The sequence below is a fragment of the Crocuta crocuta genome, unplaced genomic scaffold (genome assembly GCF_008692635.1).
Source record: "Crocuta crocuta isolate KB4526 unplaced genomic scaffold, BGI_CrCroc_1.0 scaffold9, whole genome shotgun sequence".
NCBI classification, from domain to species: domain Eukaryota; kingdom Metazoa; phylum Chordata; class Mammalia; order Carnivora; family Hyaenidae; genus Crocuta; species Crocuta crocuta.
In genome coordinates this window covers 1,227,585-1,251,869 of record NW_027551567.1, presented here as the reverse complement: position 1 = coordinate 1,251,869, position 24,285 = coordinate 1,227,585, and the positions used below count along the sequence as shown (strand labels likewise).

The 24,285-nt window shown below is 40.0% G+C and overlaps 1 protein-coding gene across 3 annotated transcripts in view; it reads right to left on the bottom strand.

Annotated features, from left to right (window-relative positions):
- The window catches only part of BACH2 (BACH transcriptional regulator 2), a 354,923-nt gene that overhangs the window by 196,826 nt on the left and 133,812 nt on the right, over window positions 1-24,285 (bottom strand). The window contains exons 1-2 of one of the 3 annotated variants that reach the window (XM_077750248.1): window positions 15,628-15,731; window positions 14,327-14,477 (exon numbers count right to left, since the gene is read on the bottom strand). The exons of 1 other annotated variant lie outside the window; for it this stretch is intronic. The gene's annotated coding sequence lies outside the window, so the exon portion shown is untranslated. Of the gene's footprint in view, window positions 1-14,326; window positions 14,478-15,627; window positions 15,732-24,285 lie in introns of those variants that run through there. One more of the 3 variants, XM_077750249.1, reaches the window with a different exon arrangement.

Genomic DNA, 24,285 nt, shown 5'->3' with positions numbered 1-24,285 from the left:
GGGTGGCTCAGTCAGTTAAGCATCTGACTCCTCGTTTCGGCTCAGGTCATGATCTCACGGTTTGTGGGTTTGAGCCCCACGTCAGGCTCTGTGCTGAGAGTGCAGAGCCTGCTTGGGATTCTCTCTCTCCTTCTCTCTCTCTCTCTCTCTCACCCCCCCTCCCCCACTCACTCTCTCTGTCTCTCTCAAAAATAGATAAAATTAAAAAAAAAAAAGAATAAAAAAGAAGCAAAGGAAGAGACACTATATAAATAACACAGGGAGCATGAGCAGAGACAGGCTAAGCCAGCCATGGGGTGTGAGTTCAGCTCAAAAATAATTCCCTATTGGCCTGAAATTTGTCACTCCTTAGGGTGACAGCTAGCTGCAAGTTAGTTAAAATGTAGATGTGTTTTCTGGAAAGGTAACTCATTCATCTACTATTCCCCCAAGCCCCCTTCACAGCAGGTTCGTTTATCAGATTCATTTCCATGCCTGGAGACAGTCCAGAGGGAATGAGTCAGTGACAGGGACAGGTCAGTTTAATGTGAAGAGAGATGATGAGGAAGGTCACCCCACCTCTCCTATCCTACTTCCCAAACAGTTCTGATGGCCAGGGAACCAGAAACTGGCTCATCTCAGAAATTGACATGGTTCAAGAAAGGGTAATAGCCGTCAGCAGCACACAGAGGCAGCGTAGCCTGCAGTTAAGCATGCAGACTCTGGAGGCTGCCTGCCTGGCTCACATCCCACCTCTCCCCATTCTCAGGTGTGCTACCTTGGGCAGGTTACTTACTCTCTGTGTGACTCAGTTTCCTCCTCTGTGGGATAAAAATGGTAACTTCATTTCATTAGGTGTCTGTGAGTCCTAAGTAGTAAGTACGTGTAAAGCACTTGGTAGGAGTTTGATAAATGGTCATTATTACACGCCGGGAGCCACACCAAGTGCTTAGACCATGATTATCTCAGCCAATTGTCACAACAATCCTGCCAAGTACATACAACTGTGTCTGTTTTACAGATGCAGAAACTGAGGCACTGGGAAATGAAGTGAGTTGTAGAAGTCTGAACAGCAGGTAAATGGGGGAGTGTGAATATTTTAAAAGTGGCAGTCATCCCTGCCTCCTCCCAGCCTCATCTGGGACAGGAACTATGTTAGTACTTCCTTTCAGTTTTCTTCCCACACCGACTGCTGTGCTTGGACCCTCCTCAACTCTCTCCCAGGTTCCCTTTCCAAGTTTCTCCCTACTTGAGAGGACATCCTATACAGGGCAGGGCAGCCAGAGGGCCTTTCTAAACCTAGACCTGATGTAATTTCACAGCTCAAAAATGAAGTCTTCCTGCCCTGCTGACCAACAGGAAAAAGACAAAAGCCTTCAATTCTTTCACAGTGTGGCCCCACTTGTGCTTTCCAGAATCACCTTTCCAACACTTCCCTCTGCAGCACTCTGATGCTGTTCCCGTGAGCCCCCAAGGACTTCCACATCTTCTGCCATGTGCTTCTAGTCCTAGACCATTTTCAGTTTTTCATCCTTTATTAAACAGCTGAAATGTCACTCCCTTTAATATGCCCTGACTGAAGCCTAACACAATGGCTGATTAACAAATACTTGCTAAGAGCCTACTGTGTGTCCAGCACTGTCTCAGGAACTTTGGATACAGCAGTGAATACAACCTCGGTCCTCCCCTTCTCAATGCTCATAATCTCTCACTCCATGTCACCCCAGTGACATGCTGAGGCTTTAATATATACTTACACAGAATGCTTTCCTCTGTACAATGTGAGTCTTTAGAAAAAGGAACCCTGTCTTCTCTAGCTTTATGTATTTTGTGTCTGGCAAAGAGCTTGGCAGGCTAAGTACTTATTAAACACTGGATTGAGGAGTGTTGTCTCTCCAAATCTTCATGCTAGAAAATACTCACCTGTAACTACTTTGTGAGCAACTGTTCTATTTGGAAATATAGAGATGGTTCCTCTAAAGAGAATATTTTTCCCTTCATTAAAAAAAGTATGCCTATGGCTTGCCTTTTGTAGAAACCCGATTTGTTACTTGTATACAACACAAAGAAAGGTCTATGTATTTAGTTCTGGATTCCTGGGACTTTGTATGGTGCTGAGTATTCAGTAGGCACTCTAGAAATGTTTGTGGAAGGAATGGAATGAAGAAGGAATGGAGGAAGGCAGGTAGGTAGGTAAGAAGGATGGGAAGGAGGGAGGAAGTAGGGAGAGAAAAATTAAAGTTTGGGTGTCAAACAAAGAGTTGAAAGTGAAACACCATTATCCCTGAGGTAAATAAGGCACAGCCAGCTGCTACCAAACATGGGTATGGCCACAAAAGAGGAAAGCAGTGCTGGCAGGAAAGGGAGATCCTGGCTGGGCCTGCCGCACCTGGGGCAGGTTTCACTCACCCCTCAGGTTAAGGGGACACCACTGTTGTGGAATGACAGGCCAGAGATATTTAAATCCTGACTAGGTGAGTAAGCTCCACTGAGGAAAGCAATAAAACCAATTTCTTACAAATACTCTAGAAGCAAGCATAAATAAATCAGTAATCCTCCCAGACATGCTCCATTTGGTGAGCTGAATCTTCTATTCACCTGCAATGCAGGTGAGCAAACACAAGCTTTTGAAAAGAAACAGAAACAAACTCATGTTGAGACTTCCCAGAGAGCCATCATCCTTGGTTTGAAAGCCAATAACTAACCAGGAATTTTATACCATCCTACAGATAAAGATGAGAGCTAGCAACACACCTGTAGACTGAAGAGCCCATAAAAATGAGTACCATTGAGAGATCACGACCTCTCTTCACTGCTCCCTCAACTGCCCCCTACCCCCTATCCCAAACCCAACACACACTGAGGTTACAGTGGTGATTCAAGGTGCATATTCAGGGGAAGAAGAGATTAAATCAGACAATGTATGTGGGAGTGACGAGAGCATGCTGCCTGACACATAGTGGGTCCTCTTTAAATGTTTCTAAAATAAAATAAAAAAGACAGCAAGGGAAAGAACAGCTCATCTAATCTATACTTGGAATTTCTCAAATTACTCATAAGAGCACTTTAAAAATTCCAGAAAGACAGAGTATGCAACCCTTGTCAAAATAGTATTAAGTGCTAAAACACAGACAAAGATAGGTAATTAACAGCTACTAGCTTAGACGAAAATGTCTGCAATCTTGTTTAAGTGCTTGGGTGATAGAAAGCATTAGGAGATAAACTTAGGAAGATGTGGAGGCTGGGGAGTGGAGAGAAGAGGTGTTTAAAAACTAGCACGCAGTCAGCTTTTTACAAAACTAGTTCACACAAAAAACTCAAGTGCGAGACACTTAAAAACACAATCAGACCTCCCTCAGAATGATGGAAATACGCTTGACAAGGTTTTTGAAGGTCCCTAGAGGGTCTCTTTCTGTAGGTATATCCTTTAAAAACAGCAGGGAATGACATTTTCTTATATATGACTGATGTGCCAGGACTTATCATTCATATTAAAATATATGACTTCATATTAAGTCTCCCTCTGACTAATCTGGACCTTTTGATCCAATCAGCTGTAAGGGATGGTAACCCCAAGAAAGAGGGATATTGTCTTCCAAATGGACACAATGGATTTGCATAGAGAGNTTTGAGAAAAAAAAAAAAAAAAAAAAAAAAAAAAAAGAGTGTAAAAGGTAGCTAGGGAGAAATAGGCAGAAAATGCGAATATCCTTGAGCAAGTGGCTAAAGCATTGTGACCTTTTCTCTTTGACTTCAACAACTTTCTAATTGTAGAATCAGGAACAAATTATACCTGAATAAGACTTATGTACACAGAAGAATTCCAAAAAGTTGAAAGGTAAAGAATTTTTAAAAAAGGTTAAATTAAGGGAGAGTCAATTTGGGGTTAAATTTTACTATGCTGGAAATAATATTCTCATATCACTGTGTATGAATGCCCAAGGAAGACCCACAGAAACACAGAGTGACACCTGTAATACTGTGTTCAACTCTCAGTCTCAGTATACTGATCCAGGTCATGACTCTGTGTGGGTGGGTGGGGTGGAGGTGATCCTTGTTTTCTGATAGTATCTGCCCTCAAGGACTAAAGTTGATGGATTTATACTGAGGCACTGATTCTGTCATTGCAAGGGTGTGACAGTCTTCTAGAATGAGATGCAAGACCAAAATGTCTAAAATGGCTTTAACTACCCCATGATCCAAAGCTGATGGTCCACACTTCCGAAACCTTGTTCTGAACTCGATGGCCACATGTAACTTAAAGAGGCAAGTGGTCTCAACACAGAAAGAAATAGAAAACTGAAAAATTAGCAGATGAATATTTTCAACTGGAACAATTAAACACCTTCATATTTCCAGGGAAATCATTTTTGAGTTCTTTTGCTGTTTTTAAGCACCCGGACAGATACTGCATTGAGATTTACCAGAAAACTGGATCATGTTACGTTCACCACTTGTTTTATAATCTGAAAGTGAATAATAAGGAAGGATGTACAAAATGAGTTCAAAACAGTGGCTTGGGAATGAAGATGTAAAATTTCAGAATTCAAAGTCAATGACAGTAGAAGAAACAAAAAGGACTGATGTCAGAAGATAGAAGTCAAAGCAAACACAGCATAACCCTGCTCCCAGTCTCACATTTCTACTGTGCCTTTAAAAGAAAAAGAAACAAAAAACAACAACAAAAAAAGAATTTTTCCCGAAAGGGTAGGCTACGGCAGAAATAGTAAAGACCAAACCCTGAAAAAAGAGGAAGTTAGTCCCTTACATAGAAATGGGTGGCGTGCTTTATGTGATATTAAAAATTGCCATAACAAGAATGGGGCAGTAATAAAAATAAATTATTTCCCTTTTTGCAAAGCATGTGAGGGTAGGAAATTGACCTAAACTGCCAGAGAAATGAGGAAGCACCCTTTTCACACTGTCCTCAGAATACTATTTCATAATTTATCCTGTCCCTCAGATGCCCTTTCTCGGCCACGTCCCTGCTCTCTGCTCTTCAGCTGTCCTCTCACCAAGCTCCTCAATTAAATTACCTCACGTTTTGCTCTGATCTGCTGTTCGCAGCTTGTCACATCACTATACCATAAGCCTCCCCACAAGCTGCTGAAACAGGACACGAAGAGAGCCGCTCATTTCTCCCTTCAGCTGCTCCCTGGTGTCCTGGATCCCGTGCTCTTATCACAGCTTCATTGTCCAGAGGGAGCATGCGCATATCTGCAAGACTCTTGCCACAGACCCACAGACTCCTCCACTAAGGAGCATATGTATTCACTGCCCTAAAAAGAATCATGAAATGTGGCATATCAACCTACTAAAGCCAGCAACCTATGTCTCAGACAGTTGATATGAAAAAATAACAATTGTCCTCATCCTGTTGGGGAAGAGAACAGGCAGTTTTCTTCTGAACACTTGGAAGGATGGGAATCAAGCCGTGTAGTTATCACAAGGGCTCAGCTTTTTATCTTTTCGTTTCTGCAAAATAAATATAATGGTTCATCCTTTGAGTCTGTGAGACATTGTTCATAAAACAGTGTTTCAAAAAAATTTTATGAAATATTCCATGTAGAATAGCATGAATTATCCAGAACAGCGATACAAAGAGCCTATGTGCCAAATTAAAGCATTAAATCAAAAGGCCAATAACTGAGAAAAGAGAGAATACTGTTGCAAAATGAGATGAGATTAAAGAAAAAGTCACAGATGAGATTCTCCAGTTTGATGAGGCAGAGGTGCAAAAAGGCCCTTCCCAGAGGGTCAACACTTCAAAGAAACAGTACATTGATTTAAAGATGGTAATTTAGACAAGGCAGAGGAAGCTAACATAACCAATAAATAAGAAGAATCCCACATGAGCCAGGGAGACACCCCATTTCAAGGAGAGTTTGAAAACACAGGAAAATTGGAACCGGATCCAATGAGTCGAGAAAAAGTGCCATTTTTTCCCCCCTCTCTCTTTTCCTCTCATTTCTCTCCCCAAGTAGGACTACTGGTCTGATTAGGAACTAGGTGGTCAAAGCCTCATGGGCCGTGACTGACGGGAGGAGATAAACAGATCTACCCTTTCAGGAGAGTATTTTGACAATATGGTACCAAAAACTTAAAAAATGTTAATGCCTTTTGATCTGGTAATTCCATTTCAAGGATGTGTGAAAAGTTATGTGTGTGAGGATGCCATTTGCTGCTCTCTTTATAATCTTCTGCCTTATTTATACTAGTGGACAAAAGCAGAAACAATCTCAATGTCCAGTGATAAGCCAGAATATATCCATATGTGGCCTTCCAGACAGACATTTGAAACGATGCTGTAGAGGGATATTTAATGATGGGAAATATTCAAGAAATTATGACTTTTAAGAAGGACGTTACCAAAAAGTAGAAGCATAATAATTAAATTTTGTTTTACACACACACACACACACACACACACACACACACACGCACGCACACACACAGGATTGTAAGATACATTCAGGATGCACCCCGTAGGGATGGTAATATTCTGAGCGCTGTAATTTTTTTCTTATATGCTTCTTTTTAAAAATATCTATAATGAAAATATAGTAATTTTTGATAAGGAGAAAAACCAATATTTTTTTTAAAGGAACAAAATCAGGGGAGAGTCTTGTGTATAGAATCCTATCAAATGCTAGGGCTCAGGGCCTTGAGCTCCCTGAGTCACTATCTTAACTTGGCAGTTGAGAAACCAAACATATATAAAGAACAGGAAGGTTCTGACCTCAGAAACACTCAGGAAAGGAATTAAGGCAGCCACTGCAAGAGAAGGAGAACAGTCTGTTGAAGACAGCTCCAGTAGGTCTGAGTAGGTAAATACAACAGAAATGATACTCATGTTTGATTTGGGAGTGGAGGCTGTTCAAGAGGGTTGAGAGTTTTGGAACAATAATGAATGGGAACTTAAAGAAATACGGAGATATGGTAAAGGGCAGGGAACTAACATTTATTTTCCCAGCACCTCCATGTAAAAGGCTCATGTTAAGTCATGTCATCCTCTAACTCAGAAAATACGAGTGCTCCCATTTTACAGATCAGGATACTGAAGTTAAAACAACTTGCACTGGTCACAGGTATAGCAACTAACAGAGCTATGATTTACTCTTAGGCTGGATTCCCAAGTCCTTTTTACTGCGCTACACTTTGTCTCCTTTATTTTATCTCCTGAGATAAAGACCTTGGTTCCCACTACTTATTAACTGAGGCAGCTGGAGCTTCAATGGCAGCAAAATCTCAACTGGTTGAGTCAATAACACGGGGATTGAGTCAATAACATGAGGGATACTCACAGCAAGCCTGGCACAAACTAACCATTCAAAGTGATATAGTCATGAAAATCGGAAGGCCGCCTCCCCCTGAGCCATGGCAATGGGATGGAGAGTGGCATTTCAAAAATCCTATTTCTGGATATACAGGCACCTGAATGTCTTTTAATCCTGCTCTCACAGATATCAAGAAACTTGTGCTCCTTTCCTTCTCATACACCCCTCAGAGATCCCATTGTGTTGTTCTTGAACTACCAGAGTCTGCAGTTGAAGCATTAAGTGACCTTATGTAATGGCAGCGCTAGCCTGGCTATTATTTGGAGGAGAACATATCAGCAGGCACTGCAGTACCTTCTCTCATTTGGCCTGGGAAATGGACAGCAGACAGTACAAATTCCATTAAATGGGAGATGTTGACCACCTCTTAGCTACTCACAGAAAGCGAGACATGTTCACTCTCCTTCAAGCTCTAAAGTACTTTCCTCATTGCAGGATTAGTGAAAACATTAGGTCTTCTCATCCTTTTCTTATTGCTTTGATCATCTCAGAGGGGTTTGATTAGGATAACAGCCTTCTCCACAGTTATCCCTGACCATGGTGATCGGTAATCAAGCCTACAGGCTTAGTTAAAAGTGAGTCATATTAGTAATGGGCTTTTTTTTTGTTAATAAAAGAATATAATTTTGCACCTCCCTGCATGTTACTTATTTAGCACTTTTAGCTTTAGGTGATACTTCTAAATGGTAGCTATTAGTCACATGTGACTATTCAAATTTAAATTGAATGAAGCTAAAAATTCAGTTTCTCAGTCACACTAGCCACACTACAGGTGCTCAATAGCCTCATATCATTAGCAGCTATGGTATTAGACGGCACAGACAAACATTTTCACAATTGCGGAAAGTGCTACCGAACCAGGCTGCCACGGTGCAATGGGCAAACAAATTCAGAAACACCTGATGAGTTCTTATGTGTCAGGCACTGTACTACATTTTTTGAATGTACTAGCTCATTTACTACTCACAATATTCCAGGAGTGATACGGGGCATGTTACCGTTCCAATATCACAGATGATGAAACTGAGGCACACAGTGATCTTTGATTCCTCTCTCTCCCACTGTATCCAAATCACCAGAACTTTTCTGTTCACTGTCTCTCATAGGACAGAGTCTGTCATCACAGATGTGATTGATACTCATGTAGGTTCTTATTGGACAACCACTGTACCCTCTGAACTGGTCTCCTTATTTCAACTATCCTCCATCAGCAGCAGGATCAAATAATTGAAAGTTATTTTGCAGCAGATAAACCCTCAATGAAGTCCCCTGAATCAAGGTCAAATTCTTCAAAGCGGTTTTCAAAGTTGCCTACAACATGGTTGCAATTTCTCTTTTGAATCTTATCCTTATTTAATATCTAACAGTATCAATAACTATGGCCACTATGTTGGCTCAAGTTGGCCGAGAAGCAGATGCTACCATAGGATTGGATATGCAAGATGTTTCTTGAAGAAGGGAGCAAGAGTGGGCCAGGAGAGCCTATAGACCGAGATGTGGGTCCAGCCCTGTGGAGGAGAGGAAGAAGGAAGGCAAACAGGGCGGGAAGCATCTCAGAGCACAGCACAGTTCCAAGAAAAGTTTAGCTACATCAGTGGGGAGTCTGTGAGCCAAACTGGTCAGTGGAAGACTCCACGTCTTGCTGAAATGGGCAGGCCTTAGCATCTTCACTGTGCACAATCGCTGAGGGGAGGGAGGGGAATTCTGATCCATTCTGGTTATACATTTTATTTCATTTTATTTATTAACTTTAAATCTTTTTAAAAATGTTAATTATTTACTTTGAGAGAGAGATAGAGAGTAAGCAGGGGAGGGCCAGAGAGAGAGAGAGAGACAGAGAATCCCAAGCAGGCAGTCCTGTCACTGCCAGGACAGAGCCCGATGCAGGCTCAAACTCATGAACTATGAAATCATGACCTGAGTCAAACCCAAGAGTTGGGCACTCAACTGACTAAGCTACCCAGGTGCCCCTGATTATGTATTTTAATTCGTTTGGAATTATCTTATTCCTGTCATCAGACAGTAAGGTACTTAAGGGCAGGGACCATGTTTTTCAGTTTTATTCTCCTTTCGGTGACTAGCACAACGTCTTGTACATACAGTGGGTACCAATAGAGGGTGTACTCTTAACTCTACACAGTGTTCCAATATCAGCTTTCTTAGAGTCTTTCTGTTTTAAACAAGTGCTGGTGTCATCTTGTATTTCTTAAATGCAATTTTTTCTATGTCTTTATAGTTCAGAGAATTCAAATATCAGCCAACCTTGGTGAATGAATTCTTTTATGACTTGCTAATTACTTTGTCCTTTTCCTGCTCAAAGCCTACACTGAATTACTTCAACTTCACCTCACAAAGGGACTAAAAAATTGCTGAATATAATTTGCACTTTACACAATAAAGTTACTAACAGCATTTTAGCAAGAACACCCATTATTTTCTTTGTAGCAATACATCAGCATTTCATCTGTTACAAATTGCTTGGTCAGCATCAAATGGCTTCAGAATAAATCTTTCTCCTTTCTGCCTCTGCTGTCGATGATAAAGAAAAGAGGCAGAAGGTAACCCTGTGTTCTGCATTCGCAGGCATATCATTTTCATGCTGCACGACTCTGTAATTTATTTCTAGTGATAAACCTCTCATAGTCCTATGCTGGATGATGCTCACACACATCCAAGTGCACACAAGAAGACATAGGTACCTCTTCAACATCAACATCAAAATGAAGGGGCTTCCAGGTGAAGGGCTTAGGGACCACGCACTATAGAATTTTGATGCCTATTACAGATTTTGGTAATAGGGCAGCTGTAAAATAAACAGCAATGTTCCAATAATTAGACTATTTTTTCAGCATCACCTCCAGATATGGTTATAAATGCCGCAGTTTATTAGTTTATTAGGCTATTCTAGGAGCATGTGGGTGGCTCAGTTGGCTAAACATCCGACTTCGGCTCAGGCTGTTAAGCAACCGACTTTGGCTCAGGTCACGATACTGTGGTTCATGAGTTCGAGTCCTGTGTTGGGTTCTGTACTAACAGCTCAGGGCCTGCAGCCTGTTTCAGATTCTGTTTCCCTCTCTTTGCCCTTCCCCCGCTCACACACACACACTCTCTCTCTCAAAAATAATTTGTCATTAAGAAATTTTTTAAAAATAGATTAGGTTATTCTATCTTCACATTTCTTAGAAATATACCTAATAAGTTCTACTTTTAAAAAATCTTGTGCATCAAAAATTTCTCAACTCCGATGTATCCATTTTTGTACTTCTGAACACAGCACAATATCATGAAGTAGATGCCTAATAAATATTTAAGTGGATGAGTTAATAGATGAATGCTTTTCATTTAGTCTCTTGAAGTCACATTAGTTAACCGTATTATTCATTCATCAAAACTAAATACTACTGTGTCATTTACAGTTATTATAAACTAGTCCCTCTTCTCTATTTTAAATTATACTGATATTTGAGAGTTATGTTTACTGTCAATTACAGTACTCACATTTCAAATATATGGAGGACTTTACGAATATCATTATGAATAATGGTGATTAGTTGCTTTTAATATCGTAGGCAGAGTAAGAAAAAATAGATTTAAGCTACAGCATGAGAGATTTAAGTTAGATAAGAGTATCTGGCATCAAATCTAATTAAACACTAAAGTGGATTAATGAGGGAAGTCATGAAATTTTCCTTCTCGGAAATCTTCAAAAATAAGGTGGAACCTCATCAATGCATACATCATTAAATATGCCCCCATATAAAGATGGACGAATTGGTTTCAGTATTCTCTGAATGACAGTTATATTTAATAAATATACGTATAAAATAATTTTCTGGAGTATGGGCATTCATAGAAAATATCAGTATCAATTTATAATCAAAGACAAGAATCATGTACCAAATAAGTGACTTCTGGTTCTGGTCCCTCACTCCTCATGCGACTTTGGGGCAAGACATTTTTACCTCTAAGATAAAGATTCTTTTCCAACTAAACAGAAAAATCCTAATTCTGAGTATACATCTTCAAGATAATGATGTATACTTTATCTTGTTGGGTAATTTATATTGTTGGGTAAGTTATATTCAATAATTTCAATATATTTCAAATAAATTCAATATATTTATTTGAATATCTTCAAATAAATAAACAGTAGGGATATTTGATTTCTACAATGTAAGGTTATTTAAGAGTAGGTACTTAGAATTAGGATTATTCTATGTAATTGGAAAACAATCTTTATCTTAGAGGTAAAAATGTCTTGCCCCAAAGTCGCATGAGGAGTGAGGGACCAGAACCAGAAGTCATTTCTTTGGTACACGATTCATGTCTTTGATTATGAATCCTCAATCTATTGTCCTGAAGTAAATTATACTATAGATATAAAAAATAATGTTTGTCATACTGATAAAAATTAGAAAAGAACTACTAATAGATAAACTTTATTTTTTATTTTTTAATGTTTTATTTATTTCTGAGAGAGAGCGAGACAGTGTGAGCAGGGGAGGGTCAGAGAGACAGGGAGACACAGAATTGGAAACAGGCTCCAGGCTCTGAGCTGGCTGTCAACATAGAGCCCGACGCGGGGATCGAACCCACGAACCATGAGATCATGATTTGAGCCGAAGTTGGACGCTCAACCGACTGAACCACCCAGGCGCCCCCAGTAAACTTTGGATTGTGGCAATTAGGTGACTAGCAACCTGACACAGGATTTAGCTTTAAAATCCAGGAGCTTTAATGTATTTATATGAATCTTCTCCATGCTGATATTCTTACTGTGGAACTTTATGATTATGCCACAGATGAATCTATCATTTCAAAATTCCCAGGCACAAGGCATTGAGCAAAAGAAAACTAACACTCCCTTCATGTTACAGAATTTAGAGTATAATCTTTTCTTAACCGTTGGGAGTATATTTTCCTCTTCAAGGCTGACAACTTTTGAAAACAATCATGGTGCAGACTATGCAATTTATGCTTAAAGTGTTGCCACTGCTTTTGTGTTAGGATTCATATTATGAGCAAATTCATGTATGTTGCTTTTTTTACTGCTTGGATAGTTATCTATTTTGACTGTGGTCATCAGAGGCTACATAGCCTAAAAAGAACATGTAATTCCATTCTCTCCTTTATTTTTTAAAAATTTTTAGTTTATTTATTTATTTGGAGAGAGAGAGAGGAAACACACGAATGAGAGGGGGAGGGGCAGCGAGAGAGGGAGATGGAGAATCCCAAGCAGGCTCCATGCTGTCAGCACAGAGCCTTACGTGGGGCTCAATCCCACAACCACAAGATCACAACCTGAGCTGATAAATCAACAGTCTGATGCTTAACTTACTAAGCCATCCAGGTGCCCCTCTTTTAATATAGAGACTTTGGGCTACAACACGTTTTTCCCAACAGCCCACCTCCTTACTCAGAGATACCAATACAAGAGCAGTGTTTTAGGTGGGAGTGCAGAAGGACACCAGAGCTATTTGCAGGGTACAATCACAAGTTCCAGTGGCAGAAATGTGCTACATGTTGGGAGAATGTGAGTTACAAAGCATACAGAGGATGAGTAACAGTGAAATGGATAAAATGAACTCATGGGGGAGAATTAGATAAGGATAAAGGGTATAGAAGTGGAAGAGCCCAACCATGTTAAAAGGACCAGATTTTAGAAGGGCACTAAATCATGTCTTTAAGAGCATCAGAGGTGGAAGCAATGTTGAAGGTCATGTGGAGACTAATCTCCCTTTACAAATGAGAAAATGGGCCTAATGAGAGTATGTGACTTTCTCAAGGTCATCTTACCCCAGGAAGTGACAAATGCACTGCACAATTCAGAATAAGGAGTGGCAGTTTCAGAGCCTATGACCTTGCAGTGAGCCAGGGTAGCTGCCTGGCCCTTCTGGAGGACTGTCTCTCCAAGAGCCCTAGCCTTGTTCCCACGGATCACCACATTTTGAATCTAGTGAGAAATGGGGAATGATAGGCGAAGAATAAAAGGACATCAGCCAATGCTCAGGATGTATTCAGTCTGATGGTTCCAGTCCACCTCTTTACTAGCACCATCCTCGTCAGTTCTGGACAGGAAGGAAAACATGTGTTATTTTAACATGGTTCTGCCCATGGAGAGAGACCCACTGAGAGTCTGTAGGTGATAGGCTCAGATAATGGGAAGAGCCATGCCAGTCCCTCCCAAGGCTCAGCTACTTCAGGAAGAAAACAAAGGCAGCATGCAGGAAAGGGGAGGACAGATGGGCTGGCCAGGGAGAGGGCACATACATACAAAAGTCCCAAACTTGGAGAGGCTCATCCACACTTGAGACGCACAGCAGACAGGGGGAAGGGGGCAGTGCACAAGGAGATCACACACAATGCTATTCTACGAAGGGTTCTCTGTGATCTATAACTTATACGGATATAATAAACTCCATGCCTGAGACACAAAAACCCCAAACAACCACCACCCAAACACAAAACATGTGTTTAAAGGGGGAAAATTACCCACAATATTGTTTTTTCCCACATGGCTGGACCAGGAGGCTTGCAAAATCCATCACTGTTATGGGCCAGAAAGCCAACCAGGGGAGCCCTCTTAGAACTTATAAAGGGAAACATTTTGGATGAACCTCTTGGTCTTACAAGAAAGACAGCTAGTTATATTTAACTATAAACACATGGCAGTAGGTGTCAGAGATATGCTCCATTTGAAGACTATATAAAATAAATGCTATTTTTGGAAAAGGAAACTAAACTAAGAATAGATAACCTGAGGCTGCCAGACAAGGGCTAGTGCACCTGGCTGTGCTTTCTCGAGCATTTAGCACTTAGATTTAGCCTTCGGCTGAACTGCTCTCACTTCAGCAATCTTTAATTTATGCAGATGATTCATTTGCAATATTAAATCATTACAACACTGTAATAACAACAACAACAAGACACTAGAAATAGAGGAGGCCTGCTCTGACCACTTAATTTAAAACTGCAACCTTTCTCCATTCTGAAACAGACATCCCTCTTACCTTGCTCTACTTTTTTCTTCTTTTTAAAGCAATTTCCTTCTTCTAATTAGAATTTGTTTTAGTGCTTACTTTCTGTTCTCCCCCAACAGGATGTAAGCTCCAAGAGGGCAGGAATTTTTGTATATGTTGTTCACAGATGGATTCCATGCACCTAGAACGATGTGTGGCACACAGTGGGTGTGCAAAAATGTTAGCTGATGAATCAGAACAAGAATAAGATGTGGATGAGCTGTCAATACTGTATAAAACCCTTTTTCTCAGAAAACAATGAAGGTGCCTCATCAGTAACTACAAAGAATATATATTTTTCAATAGAAATCACCAAGGTTACACAAATTCAAATTCAGAGGTTAGTGGGGGCATTCTGGAATCAGAAGAAGGAGGTGATTCACTCTAAAAGGTTCCAGGGGGGAACTGACCCCAGCATATATGGGGCCAAGTTGATGACCTGCTCCTGCATATCTTTAGGTAGATAGAGGGAAACTGAGGTTAAGTACTGAGCAGTGGGAAAAGATAACTCACAAGGATTTGTCTTTGGTAGAATTAGAATTTTTTTTTTTTTTTTTTTTGAGAAAGAGACAGAGAGTGAGTGAGCAGGGGAGCAGAGAGAGGAAGAGACAGAATCCCAAGGAGGCTCCACACTGTCAGTACAGAGCCAATGCGGGGTTTGAACTCACAACCCGTGAGATCATGGCCTGAGCTGAGATCGAGTCAGATAGTTAACCAACTGAGCCACCCAGGTGGCCTGGTAGCTTTATAATATTAATATTTTTTTATGGCACTTCCCTGGGCATAAGTAATGCTTTCACAGTATCTCACTCTATTTTGAGGCAGCCAGGATTATTTTCTGAACCTTGGAGATTGTGTTACTTGCCCACTACCAAAGTAGACCATTTGTAGCTCCGTTTAAGAAAGCATGCACAAATTCAGTACTTTTTCCACATGGCATGGCTAAAAGTACTACTCTCAAAGACTGCTTAACTAGCTGCTCACCTCCTGTATTTTATTACGAGCGGCGCATTTTACAGAAATGCGTGATTGCTTGGTCTTCACTTCCAAAGTGCCTGGAAGGTGGTATTTATTTAAGACGCTGCATTTCTTAGGTTATGGTGGAGGTCTATGAAAACGAAAGGTAGCAGACATGTAGCCTAGATTTACAGGGATCATTCAAAGCTCTGCCTTAGCAAAAAACAAACAAACAAAAAAACCACGCAAAAAAATGCTAAGAAACAAACAAAACTTCCCTCCTGTATAGAAACTATTCCATAACCATGGAGGAGGGGTCTGAAAGACAAACTCACCAAAATGTAGAAAAGAAACAGAATGCATGGAGTGGGCAGGTCTTGAGAATCTTATCCCCACACAAAGAGAGATTGTGCAGTATCCAGAGAGGAGAGACGGTACGGTAGCTGGGGAGAATTAGCAACCAAAGGGGATGAATCAGCTCAGCGTCTGAAAACACCTACAGGTTCTGTCAACCTGCCCGCAGTCTTCAAGAGCTTCAAGGCTCACAAACAGGAAATTGCTGGGTATGACTTAATCTGACTCTCAACCTCCTCAGAGAAGAGCTTGCCCCAAAAAGTTATGAACAGGGTGCGGAGCCAAAAGGTGAGAGGTGAAGAAGAATGTGAGTTCAAGTTCAGAGTATGGGGCATTTAGTAGAAGGAAACAATTTTCAAAACACAGAGGAGTTATTTGGGATTTCAGCATTGTGTTCAAAACTGGTCAGCTGTTGGGACAAGGGATGGAGAAACATTTCAGGCAGAGGGAACAAATGGAGTGGACAAGCGGAATGAGTGAATATGGCACATTCAAAAACCATCCTCAGATGGAGGACAGACACAGAGGGTGAGTCTGGAGTAAGATGATGCTGAAGAGGTTTACAGGAGCCAGACTATAGGAGTTATATACAACGGAAGAAGATATAACAAATTCATATTTTAAAAATGTTTATTTATTTTGAGAGAGAGAGAGTGCACGTGCACGAGAGTGAGTGGGGGAAGGGGGGCAAAGAGAGTGGAAGAGAAAGAATCCCAGGCAGGCCCCACACCATCAGTGTAGAGCCCGACGCATAGGTTGATCCCACAAACCGTGAGATTGTGACGGGAGCCGAAATCAAGAGTCAGACGCTTAACCAACCAAGCCTCCCAGGCGCCTCAACAAATTCATATTTTTAAACGTTTAAAGTCTTAGACTTTTTGTTCATATCAAGTTTGACACAAAACAGGGATCTAAAATGTCCGAGTGCCCAGATGCTCTGAGAATATTAAATGGCCATTCCCTGTCCTTTCAAAATGAATACTTCTAGTCACTTCACATAAGAGTATCCCATAGAAAGAAAGGCTGGGCAGGGGGGGGGAGGGGGGGGGCAAGGCAAAGCGCGGGAGACCTAGAACCTGGGTTGAAAGATGAAGCCACATAGCTGTCCCTGATTGGGAAAGAAAGGAAATAATTGAAGAGGCCCAGCTAGGTAAAGTATGTGGAGGAAGCCTGAGACTCTGAGACAGGGTTGAATGGGATAGGGTACCTGGATGGGGGTTCCTTGTGTACAGTAACAAGATAGGGTTCTTGAGCTGGGGGGTGCGGGAAGGCTCAGAAGCACAGTGAAAGGAGGGACCCTGCTGAGGGGTAATCTTACCCCAGCCCCGGCTTCACACCTTTGGGCGTTAACTAATATTCTGGGGAGGTAACAAGAGTGAGACTGCAAAATTCAGTCCACTTCTGTGCTTTTTGGGGTGTGCCTGCTTACTTAGTAAGAGATTACACAGAAATTACTCAAGGTAAAGTGCCACAGAGTCCTCTCTCAGCAAATGAAAATATGCTTTAGGAATAAACAACACTACCACTTCCTTACGGAAACACTTCTGCAAAAAAATATTACCTCTTAAACAGGTTTCTTATCACTACAAACTAACTCATAATCTCTCAATAGCTGAGTATAAATGGTTTAACTAACCATCTTTTGCCCGTCAAACACTTAAGAATTTTCATGGTGACTAACCATGCATTTCTTCTACCACATGGATGAGCATGTAGCTGAAAGGATTCTCATCCTCCAAAGCAGACATTTAAAGTGTGACAAAGTCATCTCAGAGAAAGTTGGCCCTTTTGAAATGAGATAACTAATTACCCGGTGAAAAAGCAGTCTTTTCCCACTGGGAAATCAGCTACGTGGTCTAGTAGAATGAAAGGCATGGACCGTGGCAAATCAGATCTTCAAAAACAGTAAACAAAACAAGCCACAGAACAATTAACACATGTGGAAAAAGCAAAACAGCACCAGCCACACAGTTGATTTGATTTTAAGAAAACGGAGTCTGTGTTTTAGAATGAAAAAAAAAAAAAAAGAGTGAAAATACATAAAAGTAAAAAGAAAGAAAGGAAGAAAGAAAGGAAGAAAAACACGCTAAAAGCACAACTAAAAGCCAAGTAAAACTCATACACACAGACCTTCACAGACTACACAGATTACTTTGAATCATCTACAAACTTCAGAAACGGTCCTTCTACATGTATTTTATCATTCAGGAATACAGCCCATGTCACCTCCAGAATCCCGACTGCTAACACACACAAGGCAGCGAACCATGGAGATGGTCTTCCTTTCAAAATAGGGACACAGCCTATTTTCTCCAGGTGAGATGTAGCTGTAACTGAGAGCCTATGCATACTGTAGTGACAGAGAAGAAAGGAAACGGGTGGTGAAAGCAAAGTTAATTCAGTGAGCCAGCAACATCATAATGTACAAAACTGGAAAGGGGACAGAGGTGGAGACACACACATGCCTACTTTGTTCCTTTCTAGTTATATCAAACTGCATGATATATGTGTGACTTTTACCCTAAGAAGTGTGAAAAATTGACAATAAGAGGTTATCTGAATGGAACGTTGGTCCTTGGTTAAAGTGTCCGGAACAAAAACAATCAATTTTTTTTCAATGAACCTTCAAACAAACTGTATGCGCTCTTGACATCTGCTGATGAGCTACGGTTTCCTCTTCTTCAAAACTCAAAGCCTCTCTAAATTAAACATAAGCTTGTTTTTGGTATATGTAAAATATATGTGGATAAAATTCAAAGTTTTAGAAAGGGAGTTGCCATAGAAACACACAACTCCCTAAAAGAACAATTCGTCGCCTCATAAGGGAACCCGTCATCATAGATATTTATTGAGAGCTGCAGACAATGCATAAAGGACGGTCAGAATACACAACTAGGCAAGTACACAAATTAAGTAAGTCAAGTGCTTTAAGTAAGGAATGATGAGCCCGTTTGTATGTGTGTGGTGGGGGGAGGTATCATGTGAGCTGAACCCTGTGGTACAGCTGAAATGTAGCTATCATAAAAAGATTTATTTAAAACACAATTCTGTAACAAGCTGGGCATTGCACCCAGTTATCACTATGAACTGTTTTCTGTGAATTCTTTTTTTTTCTTCTGTGAATTCTTTTAAGATGTGGATGTAAGTACTCGAAGTAGCACTTACAAAAATAGCCTTACTTTTACTAGCAGAGTAGACTCAAGCGAAAAATAAATTAAATGGGAGTTTTATACTGCAGACTTAAAAAACACAGTATCAGTATATCTAAGGCCACCTCTTTATCAGAAGCTTCTGTACAGCATTCCAAAAAGGGCGCCTGATTTCCAGACAGATTACTGTTCTTCAGACTTGGTCTCTCTTGAGACAAAAGTATCTCATATGAGATAACCTCTAGTTGGAGTCTTGAATCAAAACCACGTATTGGTCCTGAGAGAAGGATTTCTGCTCTCAAACTTTCACCAGAAAAGGCCAAATTATCACACAGCCCTTTGACAATGGGATGGTCCCAACTGGGAGGAAACAAAATAAATATTTTCAAGGATCCCCAAAATACTTGCAATGAAAGTCTGGGATTAAAAAAAAAAGTTAAAGCCAGGTAAGTCACGATTTGCATAAAAATGTGATCTTTCCTTCAATCAGTACTAATGATTTGCAAATCATATCAATGGCCCCAATAAGGATATTTTTTCTAACAAGTCACAATCATTTTATAAACATTAAATATTTAATCATTGCTAGATAGATTATAGATACTGTTAATCAAATCTTACAAATAGGAAGACTGATACCATCACTCATAATTTGCCCCAAATCACAGATGATCAACTTCTGAATTTATTTTCAGTAAATATAAAGTACACATGTGCTTATTTACAAAGCATCATGATTAGTATAGTTACGCAACTGATTAAAAAGTCATCCAAGGGCTGACTCAAAAACCAATCAAGTTAAATCTAGGTAACATGGGATTAGTATCATCAGTTGGCATTATTCTTTAAAAAAAGAAAGAAAAGATGAGAATCTTCAAATTTCACCTTTCCACTGCTAAAAGTAACAGGTGAAAATCCAATAACGGTTAGTGGACCAGCATGCCAACCACAGACACGATGGATCACTCTGGAATCATTTGAAGGCATTGTGCCACTAGGCAATGGTACCAATTAGCACCTGGGTGGTAGTTACAGGTCTGAAAACGTGTACTGGAAGAAGTGAGCATCTGTCCAGATAAATTTATTCCACTTAGATTTCACAATATGAGTACTCTGACCTCTATTCACCCTTTAAGATTCAGGCTAATCAGGAGTTCCGTAGGGAAGCTTCTCTGAGCCTGGGGCTCAGCTCAGGGACTCTGTTCCAAAAGATTTCCTGAATCCCCTCTATAGCACTTACTGCTTAATTTTCAGACACTGGCTTTCTCAAAAGCTTCCTGATTCAATCACAAACGTCTTAAGGGTAGGGTAGTGACCATATTTGTCTTGCTTATCTGGGTAGCCCAGAACTTGTGGAACTCCACAAATGTTTGCTGTATAAATGAATGAGTATAAAGTGGATTTATTTAAGTGGATTTATCTTCTTACCTATCAGAAGATTTATAAATTTGGTGAAGATCTGATAAAAAGGGTGTGGGTTAAAAGAAATAATGTTCTTGGTTATCTCAAAAAATTCAGAGACCAAACATCTGTCCATTAATATGGATCTTCATTTTCTTAGGACAAGAAAGCAAAGAATGATAAGGGTATGATGTCCTTATAACCTGGAGGGTTAAGCAGCTATCCATACATCACTGAAGCTGCCCATTCTTTTATTCTGAAGGAACTCTGCTCTGGGCATGACAGATGAGGGCTACATAACCACAGCACACTTTTTGGCACATTTCTTAAATCTGTAAACATGTCCAGTGCTCTGAAGGCAGATCTGTAGTTGTTTCTTCTACTTTTGTTTTTTATTTGAGAGAAAAAGTGAGAGAGAGAGCGAGTGGGGGGGGGGGGGAAGAAGAGAGAATCTTTTTTTATTTTTAAATTTTTAAAATATTTATTTATTTATTTGCGTGTATATATGTGTGGGTGTGAGAGAGAGAGAGAGAGAGGGTGAGGGAGAGTGAGAGAGAGACCACACACAGGGCAGGGGTGGAGGAGAGGCAGAGAGAGAGGGAGAAAGAATCCGAAGCAGGCTCCAGGCTCTGAAATGTCAGTACAGAGCCTTGGAGCTCAAACCCACAAACTGTGAAATCATGACCTGAACTGAAGTCAGATACTTAACTGACTGAGCCACCCACATGCCCAGAGAGAAAGAGCATCTTAAACAGTCTCCACTCAGCACAGAGCCCAGCGTGGGGCTTGATCCTATGACCGTGGAATCATGACCTGAGCCAAAATCAAAAGTCAGATACTCAACTGACTAAGCCACCCATGCACCCCTGTAGTTGTTTCTTTTAAAAAGTAACAAAAGAACACTATGTTTATTAAATAAAAATTACTGATATGGCCTCAAATTCTTCTAAATTCCCCAAAAGCTTATTTCTTGGAAGTATACCAGTCACAAAGAAAGGCAGAATTTCACCTCCCTCAATAATTTCTCTCAAGATGACATACATACAACACCCCGGGCCTTGGGAGAATTCTCCAGTGGGGACTAAAAAGAAGTATCTGGTGGCAGTGGAGAGTCACATGGAACCTTCCAACAGATATTCTCCATCTACAAAAGAAGGGAAGGGTCTCCATGCTGCAGCTGTTTAGTAAGCATCCTACAGCAGCCTTTTGACTTCTGATATAAGTGAGAGTAGCTTTTTGGTACTATATTTTGAAGGCAGCAGGTAAAGGCAATAAGTAATGAGTATTTACAATACAGATTTAATATTTCTAAACCAAACTTTCTGAGATTTTCTGCTCTAAGCAGGATCATCCTGCTTAACACCTTGTCTCATTAATTTTTACTTCAATTTTGAAAAGTAAAGTGTGAATGCCTAGAAAAATACAGTCACCTTTTCAGAATCAGCTACCTAAGCACTACTTTTTCAAACAGCTTTAATCTAGAGTGCTATTTTATTTTATTAGAGAGAGAGAGAGATTGAGAGAGAGAGAAAGAGAGAGAGAGAGAATCTCAAGCAGACTCCACTCTCAATGCAGAGTCCAATGTGGAGCTCAATCCCATGATCCTGAGATCATGACTGGAGCCAGAACCAAGAGTCGGAGGCTCAATCGAGCGAGCCCCCCAGGTGCCCCTAAAGTGCTATTTTAATAAGACTGTTTATAAAATTATAAAATTGAATTGTTTAAAAATTTTATCTATCAAGATTAAAGGTATCTGCATTAAGAAAAGATAATACATTCAGAAACAGTAATACACAGTACCATCATCTGACATTACAAAAAATTGCAGCCATTCATACCTCAGGAATGAGCCTTTCCATGCAGTTTAGTTTCCCAGACAGCTGATGGGCTTCAGAGTTTTCTTAAAATAGAAATATTTTAAAAATATGCCATGTATCTTTGTATATCCAGCGTCAGAACTAAGCACATAATATACCTTTTTTCTTTATAACTTATGATTGAAAATACCAGCCCTATGTAGAAGTTGAATGTAGTTCTTCAAAATGTGATACATGNAAAAAAAAAAAAGTAGGAAAGAAGGTGCATTTCTGTCACCTACCATAGTGATTAAGAAAATCTGAAGGTTCTTTGAAGGCAATTTCTCAGCTTCTCTTTAACCAGAAAATAAACTGTTACTCTGACAAGTTTCCCAAAAAAAGAAAAAAAGTGATACATGTGTGGTTATAGATGAAAATATATATGCTAAGGACCATGGGACATGAAGGATTCCATTGGACCCCAAAATCTGTCCTCTCAAAAAAAAATTCCTGATGTCAACTTTTATTCTGATCACTTACTCCTCCTCACAGAGGTACAGTGAAAGCTATGCAGTGCAATATGACTTTCTGGGGGAGTACAGTGTTGTTTGGAAAAGCTAGTTAGTGAACCAAAGTCTAAAGAGGTTTCCTGAAAAATGGTTTTTCTGTTCTTTAGGTGGGCATCTGCTTGGATGTTGCTATTGGATGCCTAGGACTTTAGCTGGAGCCTCAGCCTATAGTGGTTCCCAAGACCTCTGGGCAGGTATGACCTTCCCCAGCTTTCTCACTAGCACTTTCATTTACTCAATGGTTTATTCAATGGTTGGGGAAGAGGATCCCCCTTGACCAGTTCACAAATATGAGTTCCCATGGTTGGGAGGTGTCCAATGCTTTATTTCTTTTTGCTGAAAAAAAAAAAAGTTGGTAGAAAAAAATTGGCACAATCCCTTTGAAAGGGCAATTTGGCGTGTTCTCTCTCTGGATATCAAAGCATAAGAAAGTACCTATTCTTTCACTTAGCAAATTGCTTTCTAGGAATCTAACCTAAGGAAATCATGTAAACAACATGTACACTTTGGATATGTAAACAAAGGGGATGTGCAAAGAGGTTGACTGTACCATTGATTATAAAAATAAAGTTTTGGGGTGCCTGTGTGGCTCAGTCAGTTAAGCGTCTGACTTCAGCTTAGGTCATGATCTCCCGGTTCGTGAGTTTGAGCCGCATTGGGCTCTCTGCTGTCCGTTCAGAGCCCACTTTGGATCCTCTGTCTCCCTCTCTTTTTGCCCCTCCCCCATTTTTGCTCTTTCTCTCAAAAATAAACATTTAAAAAATACAAATAATGTTTTGCTAAGCTTCTAGCAATCTAGTGGATTGCTTAATAAAATAATAGAGTCAAGCAACAGGAGACTATTGATTTTAAAATAATGATGCAGACCTACATTAAGATTTCCACCATATACTGTTAAGTAAAAAATAAAAGGTTTCACAAATACATATGGTATACATGGGAAAAATTCTGGAAGGATATATATTAGAGGTTCCCAAACAATTCTGGAACCTATTAGAGTCTCAGTAATTTTTTTGATAGTGCTTCCAAACCGAAACAAGTATCAAACAGTGCTGTCTCTTAAGTAGTTAGGTTCAAACAACTTAAGTATTTATGCCTTAATGACTTAGTAGCTATTTGAAAAAAAACATACATAAGTTAAAAGATAAGTATTATTTTTTTCCTTCTTAAATAACCTTATTAACAGAATGTGTGCACCTGTTGGGCCATGCACAACTTCAGATCTTGGAATCAGGTTGAATACCATTTCCTTCATTTCCTGTTTCATAGTGGGTTTCACATGGTACTCACTTTTTATCATTAAAAACTTAGCAGCCATTGAAAATCCGCTTTTGCAAAGATATGATGTCATCAAAAGGAATGCACTCTGATCTTTAATGTTGAAACTATGAATTACCTCCAATGGTGTTGGACAGATGTGTTTCCCTCAATGGAAAATAACCTGTGGCAACCTCATGAATTTGTTGTGGTGCCCCAGAGCACCTTGGCATACAGCTTGGGAACTGCAGATATATAACAATATTAACAGCTGCTTTTTCTCAGATTACGGGTGATTAAAAAAAAAAAGATTTTCTGAACCTTTTCCCAATAAACATCTGTTACTTTTTGCAATGAGAAAAACCATTAAAAGGATTGATATATTTTCAGAAGTTTTTTCCCCCTTTGGTTTAAACACCAAACATTTATCTCTTACTATTCTGGAGGCTAAGAAGTCCAAGATCAAG